Here is a 7,398-nt window from a genome sequence, read left to right on the forward strand (position 1 = left end):
TCACCATGTTGGCCAGGCTGGTCTCAAACTCCTGACCTCAGGTGATCCACCCACCTCGGCCTCCCAAAGTACTGAGATTACAGGCATGAGCCACTGCGCCTGGCCTGGGCCATGCAGTTGAACACCTTTTCCTCTTTCCTTCACCTGCCTAACTCCTGCTCACCCTTGATGTCTCAGCCAAGACACCACTTCCTTTGAGACAGCTTCCTGAACCACAGGCTGGGTCTGGAACCTGTCCTTCACTCTTATAAAGCCCTGTGCAACCCCCTTCTCTGCCCTTGTCTGCCTCCCCTTCCAAGGGGGCCACCTGCTCTGCTCAGGGTTCCACACCCCAAGACCAGGTGCAGGTTGAGTCACCTGACTCTGTGCCCAATACCCAGACTCAGAGGTCCCAGATCTCAAAGGTCACTGAGTTCCAGAGGGAGCAAGGCCATGCTTGAGGGTCGCCACAGTGAGCTAGTGGCCAGGCTGGTCTGGAACCCAAGACTCTTACCTTCCCCTCCAGGGCTCCCGTGCTCCCTCAGATGCCATCGTGAGCAGAGTTGGGATCCTTGAGGGCCCAAGGGACCTCAACCAGAAGGGACTTGATGGGCTCCTGTCCTGGGTGGATGGCAACCACCAGCCCAGGCTCTTGAGAGCCCAGGATGCTGGCGAGGGCTATCCCAGAAAGCCAAGAGGGCCAGTGTCAGCACATCTAATGAGTTGCCTCCTTCTCCAACAGGGCTGGGCCGTGGGAGTGCTGGCCAATATGCCAGGCAGGGAGGGCCTGAATTCCTGAAGGTGGTGGTGGCAGCTGTTAGGGTCCGCAGGTTAATGATCTCCAGCGTCACACAGAAGGGAATGTGCTGAGGTGTGACCTCCCTCACCCTGCCTTGGCTGCATGGGGCACTGTCTCTCCAGGACTCACCCTGCCCCCCGCTAGACTGAAGTCTGAAAATTAGCCCAGTCTTCCTTCAGGCCTCAATGCCCTCTCGCTTCCCCAGCCCTAGGGACTCCTGGATCTTCCCAGAGGCTGCTCTGCGGGGTCCCTCCCCTGGGGCTTTGCTAATGCTGTGCCCTCTGCCTGTCTCAGTGGTGAGCCTGGCCCATTTCTCAGGGAGCTCCTGAACACCGAGGAATTGAATTGCTTTGTAAATAAACAAAAAGTGCCAAACAAGCCTGCCTGTCACTTGGGAGATGGCCCCTCTCCACCCCACCAAATTTGCTAATCAAACAAATAACCTAAAATAGAATAGAAAGAACTCATCTAGACTTTTCTTGTACCTCTGCTCCCCAAACAACTTCTCCTTTTAGGTCTCCGGAGCAGCCCTGTTCTCTCTGGCCCAGGCCTCTGCCGGAAATTCAGCCTGACCTTAATTAATGAATTATTATTATTTTTCATTTAAAAAATTAAATATATACAGATGGGTGGGTGTGGTGGCTCATGCCTGTAATCCCAACACTTTGGAAGGCCGAGGCTGGCGGATCACTTGAGATCAGGAGTTTGAGACCAGCTCAGGAGTTTGAGACCAGCCTGGCCAACATGGTAAAACCCCATCATCTCTACTAAAAATACAAAAATTAGTTGGGCATGGTGGTGCATGCCTATAATCCCAGCTACTAGGGAGGCTGAGGCAGAAGAGTCACTTGAACCCAGGAACCCAAGCAATATATATACGTAAATGAGGTTTCACCATGTTGCCTAGGCCGATCTCGAACTCCTGAGCTCAAGCAATCCACCCGCCTTGGCCTCCAAAAGTGTTGGGATTACAGCCATGAGCCACTGTGCTCGGCCTTATTATTTGAGTAAGGGTCTCACTCTGTCACCCAGGCTGGAGTGCAGTGTCATGATCATGGCTCACTGCAACTTTGAAGTCCTGGGTTTAAGTGATCTTCCTGCCTCAGCTTCCTGAGTAGCTGGGACTATAGGTGTGTGCCAGCATGCCCAGCTAATTTCTTTAAAAATTTTTTTTTTGTAAAGACAAGGTCTCACTATTTTGCTCAGGCTAGTCTTGAACTACTGCACTCAAGCAATGCTCCCACCTCAGCCTCTCAAAGTGTTGGGATTACAGATGTAAGCCACCATGCCCAGCCTCAGCTTGACCTTTATATCTGAATGATCCTCCCCTAGGTGTTGGAGAAGCCTTCCAGGACCCCCATCCCAAACCTTCCTCCTTCTCACTTAACACAAGTGCGATGACTTGCTCAATGGCTGTGAGCTCTGTGGGGCCGGGGATGGTGGTGCCTCGTTCATCAATCCATGTGCACTCCTTCCATAGGAAGTGGATGGATGCTCCATGACTGTCTGTTGGATTATGAATGGCAGGGGCCCTTGGGCACTGGGATATTGTCTTCCTCTCTGGAGCTGCCCCGTTTTTTTGTTTTTGTTTGCTTAGTAGGTGCATCTCAGTCTTCTATTAATAAATTGCCCGGAGGCACAGACTCTCTCAGGCAAGCTGTCTGGTTCCTTGCTATTTCGCTAGTCTTTCTCACTGTTGTTTTTCTCCCTGAGTTTCCACTGGAGCAAGCGACTTGACAGTTTCACACTAAAACGAAACACTTTCCCCAAGATTCCTCCTTGCTTAGTTCCTGGAATCTGCTTTTCATCTTTCTTGGCTTATAAAGCCAGTGACTCATTTACTGAGCCAGGATTCACTTCTCAACTGGGATTTCTTGTAGGAAAACTGAGAGTGGCAGGTGACATCATTTTTCATTCCGCCTGCCCCCTCTTGTCTCTGAATTTTCTTATCTAAAACTCCAGATTTGTTGAATCATAAGAGGCAGTGGAATTGTTAGTTTTTCCTTTGATTTAGGCAGCCCTCATTACACCATGGCCCTATACCCCTAGGGGCTCACCCCAGGGCCTTCGTAGAGCTTCCAAGGCCCCTAACCTCCAAATCTTACAAAGACACAAAATCACCTGTATTTCCTCGCTAAATTTCCACATAATGACAACAACTGGCTCTCATTGGAAATCTACAAAGCCACAGGATTATTTCTAATGTACTTTCAAAATGCCAACCCTTCTCACCTTTCTAGTTACCCAGAAATCACACATACACACAAGTACAATTCCTAATTTGTAATAATCTAAAAGCTCAAATGAAAAATATAGAGTCCACAACCTGAACATAGTCTGTTTATGTTGTGACTGAAATGACCTAGGGGTTTGGTCTAGGTCCTGCTGCTCACCACACAGAAAGCCAATCACTGCAACGAGCGTTGCCAGGAAAGAAGGCTTTATTCATGTATTGCAGCTGAGATGAGAGATCAGTCTCAAATCCGTCTCTTTGAACGAAATTAGGGGTTTAGGCCAGGTGTGGTGGCTCATGCCTGTAATCCCAGCACTTTGGGAGGCCGAGGAGGGGCAGATCACGAGGTCAGGAGTTTGAGACCAGCCTGGCCAACATGGCGAAACCCTGTCTCTACTAAAAATACAAAAATTAGTTTGGTGTGGTGGCGGGCGCCTGAGATCCCAGCTACTTGGGAGGCTGAGGCAGGAGAATCACTTGAACCTGGGAGGCAGAGGTTGCAGTTACAATGAGCCAAGGTCGCGCCATTGCACTCCAGCCTGGGCGATAAGAGTAAAACTTTGTCTCAAAAAACAAAACAAAACAACAACAACAAAAAAGAACGCCAAAAATTAGCTGGGTGGGGTGGCAGGCGCCTGTAATCCCAGCTACTCAGGAGGCTGAGGCTGGAGAATCACTTGAACCCAGGAGGCAGAGGCTTCAGTGAGCTGAGATCATGCCGCTGCACTCTAGCCAGGGCAACAATAGCGAAACTCTGTCTCAAAAAAAAGAAAGAAAAGTAAAGAAAAAAGAAAGGCTGGGTGTATGTGTTGAGTTTCCTGAGGGTTGCCAAAGGGACTGCTTGAATAAAAAATGCTTTGCAAATGCACCAGTGAAACAAAGCAGAATGATGGCATGTGGATCCTGAATTAACCAGGCTGCGATGAAGTTTGAAAAACAGCTTTGGAGCAGTTCGCCAACTCTTATCATCATTATCAATGATACACAGTAGTAATAGCCATCATTTTTGAGGGCTTAATACGTGACCATCCTGGCTAACACGGTGACACCTCGTCTCTACTAAGAATGCAAAAAAAAAAAAAAAAAATTAGCCGGGAGAGGTGGCGGGGGCCTGTAGTCCCAGCTACTCAGGAGGCTGAGGCAGGAGAATGGGGTGAACCTGGGAGGCGGAGCTTGCAATGAGCGGAGATCATGCCACTGCACTCCAGCCTGGGCGACAGAGCGAGACTCTACCTCAAAAAAAAAAAAAAAACTGTCAGACACAACTGTCACCCCCTCCTCCACACAAACTTGAGTATCATGGCTCATGCAAGCCAAGGCTGTCTCATCCCCCGAGGGTCTTCTGCTCTGCCATGGCCTTGGAACATTTTACCCAGGACATACATTGTGGGACTTAGTGCCAAATGAAAATGCAGGGTGCCTTATTCAATCTTATTATGAATTTCAAGATGATGACAGCAGAGCATAAAAGCAGTCATGGGACCCTTTTGAGCATGGAGCCCTGCATGACGACACGAATCTCAGGCCCATGAAGCCAGCCCTACCTTCACCACTGAATTATACCCAGGTGGCTAATGTGACCTTGGTGGAAAGATTCCACACACTTGTCCCAGGGTACCATCTGCCCTCCTGGAAGTCAGCTGTGCACTCATCCAGGGGCTCTACCCATACAGTGTGACTGCTATTGATTGACTACCGTCAGTGCGTGTGTGTGTGTGTGTGTGTGTGTGTATGGTTAATGTTGTGGGTTCTGTGTCTGGATGTTTCTGACTGATGTTGACCGCCTGTGGAGGAATCTTTTATTGCAATCAAGTCAGACTCTGGGATGCAGAGCTATGCATCAGCTTGGGGAATTCAGCACAGGGCTGGGGCTTTCTGGGAGTCTAATCAATAGATCGGAGCGAGAACAGAGCTGTAGGGCCATAACCCCCGTGAACAGAGAAGACCGAGTGAGAAGTTCCTGGGAAGTCCCAAAAGGAGAGCAAGCATAAACATGCACCCACAAGGGGGCGTGCATTTACTGTCTTTCAATTAAAAACAATTTTTTTTTTTGAGTCAGCCTCTTGGTCTGGTGTGCAATGGTGCAATCACAGTTCACCGTAACCTCCAACTCCTGAGCTCAAGTGATCCTCCGGCCTCTGTCTTCTAAGTAGCTAGTACCACAGATTCGTGCCACCATACCTGGCTAATTTTATTTTTTAATTTTAATGTTTTTTTTTTTGAGACAGGGTCTTGCTCTGTCACTCAGACTGGAGTGCAGTGACGTGATCATGGCTCACTGCAGCCTCAACCTCTTGTACTCAAGCGATCCTCCCATCTTAGCCTCCGAAATAGCTGGGATCACAGGCATGTGCCACCACACTTGGCTAAGTTTTGTATTTTTTTGTAAGACGTGGTCTCACTATGTTGCCTAGGCTGGTCTCCCACTCTGAGGCTCAAGAGCTCCACCTGCTTCAGCAGGTGGGGCAATCTTGGCTCACTGCAACCTCCACCCCCCAGGTTCAAGCAATTCTCCCACCTCAGCCTCCCAAGTAGCTGGGACTAAAGGCGTGTGCCATCACGCCCAGCTAATTTTTGTATTTTTAGTAGAGACAGGGTTTCACCGTGTTGGCCAGGATGGTCTTGATCTCTTGACCCCGTGATCCACCCACCTCAGCCTCCCAAAGTGCTGGGATTACAGGTGTAAGCCACCACACCCAGCCTAGTCTTTTCTTTTTCTTTTTCTTTATTTATTTGTTTATTTTGAGACAGAGTCTTGCTCTGTCGCCCAGGCTGGAGTGCAGTGGCATGATCTCGGCTCACTGCAAGCTCCGCCTCCCGGGTTCACACCATTCTCCTGCCTCAGCCTCTGGAGTAGCTGGGACTACTGGCTCCCGCCACCACGCCCGGTAAATGTGTGTGTGTGTGTGTGTGTGTGTGTATTTTTGGTTGAGATAGGGTTTCACCGTGTTAGCCAGGATGGTCTTGATCTCCTGACCTTGTGATCCGTCTGTCTCGGCCTCCCAAAGTGCTGGGATTACAGGCGTGAGCCACCGCGCCTGGCCAGTCTTTTCTTTTTAAATTATTTTTTAACTTTTTTTTTTTTTTTTTGAGACAGCATCTCACTCTGTTGCCCAGGCTGAAGTTTAGTGGCATGATCACGGCTCCCTGCAGCCTTGAACTCCTGGGCTCAAGGGATCCTCCCACCTCAGCCTCCCGAGTAGCTGGGCCAACACGTGCATGGCACCACTCCTGGTTAATTTTTAAATATTCTGTAGAGATGGGATCTTCCTATATTTCCCAGGCTGGGCAACATAATAACATAACATAACATAACATAACATAACATAACATAACATAACATATTTTAAAGGTGATAGGCCGGGGACTCACACCCGTAATCCCAACACTTATCACTTGAGGTGGTAGGATTGCTTGAGCCTAGGAGTTCCAGACTAACCTGGGCAACACAGCGAGCCTCAGCCTCATCTGATCTCCCTTCCTTCTCCTCCCTGGGGTTCACAGCTGGCCACCAGCCTGTCCTGTCATTCCTGTCATCTGCCTGACTCCCTCCTGCACAAAGGTTCAACAGCAGGCCAGCTTCAGGTTCCTGCACCTCTGGCAAAACATCTTGCCTCTTTTTACTTGTCAAAATGATGACAGAATGACCTCAAAGATACATTCACAAAAGCCACCTTCCTATCCCATCACTGAGGCTTCACCAGAGAGCTTGCTGCCCCAGGGCTGCGTAGAGTCACCCTTGCTCGCAGCAGGGTTCTAATTTTGCCTCCTCCATCGCCTGAGAGTGAGATGGAGAGCTCTGGGCAGGTGGACCCCCTCCAGATTAGTTCAGAAAGTTGGCATAACTACAATTGTTTAAAAAAAACCCTATGCAATGTGGGTATAATTTTTGCTCCAGACCAGGCACAGTTACTCATGCCTGTAGTCCCAGCACTTTGGGAGGCCAAGATGGGAGGATCGCTTCAGGCCAGGAGTTCAAGACCAGCCTGACCAACATGGCTAAAACCTGTCTCTGCTAAAAATATAAAAATCATGGCCGGGCGAGGTGGCTCATTCTTGTAATCCTAGCACTTTGGGAGGCCGAGGCTGGCAAATTGCCTAAGCTCAGGAGTTTGAGACCAGCCTTGGCAACACGGTGAAACCCTGTCTCTACTAAAAAAATACAAAAAATTAGCCGGGCGTGGCGGCATGTGCCTATAGTCCCAGCTCAGGAGGCTGAGGCAGGACAATTGCTTGAACCTGGGAAGTGGAGGTTGCAGTAAGCTGAGAGCGCACCAGCCTGGGCAACAGAGCAAGACTCCCTCTCCAAAAAACAAATAATAGGCCAGGCGCGGTGGCTCAAGCCTGTAATCCCAGCACTTTGGGAGGCCGAGACGAGTGGATCACG

General features: G+C 49.6%; 1 long non-coding RNA gene across 1 annotated transcript in view; it reads left to right on the forward strand.

Annotated features, from left to right (window-relative positions):
* LOC105504565 overlaps positions 1-1,398 on the forward strand; it is a 10,095-nt gene extending 8,697 nt beyond the window's left edge. The window contains exon 2 of the long non-coding RNA XR_001000625.1: positions 722-1,398. This is a non-coding gene — a long non-coding RNA (uncharacterized LOC105504565). The remainder of the gene's footprint in view (positions 1-721) is intronic.
* Positions 1,399-7,398: the final 6,000 nt, after the last annotated feature.

The sequence above is a fragment of the Colobus angolensis genome, unplaced genomic scaffold (assembly GCF_000951035.1).
Source record: "Colobus angolensis palliatus isolate OR3802 unplaced genomic scaffold, Cang.pa_1.0 Scaffold93, whole genome shotgun sequence".
In the NCBI taxonomy this organism is placed as follows: domain Eukaryota; kingdom Metazoa; phylum Chordata; class Mammalia; order Primates; family Cercopithecidae; genus Colobus; species Colobus angolensis.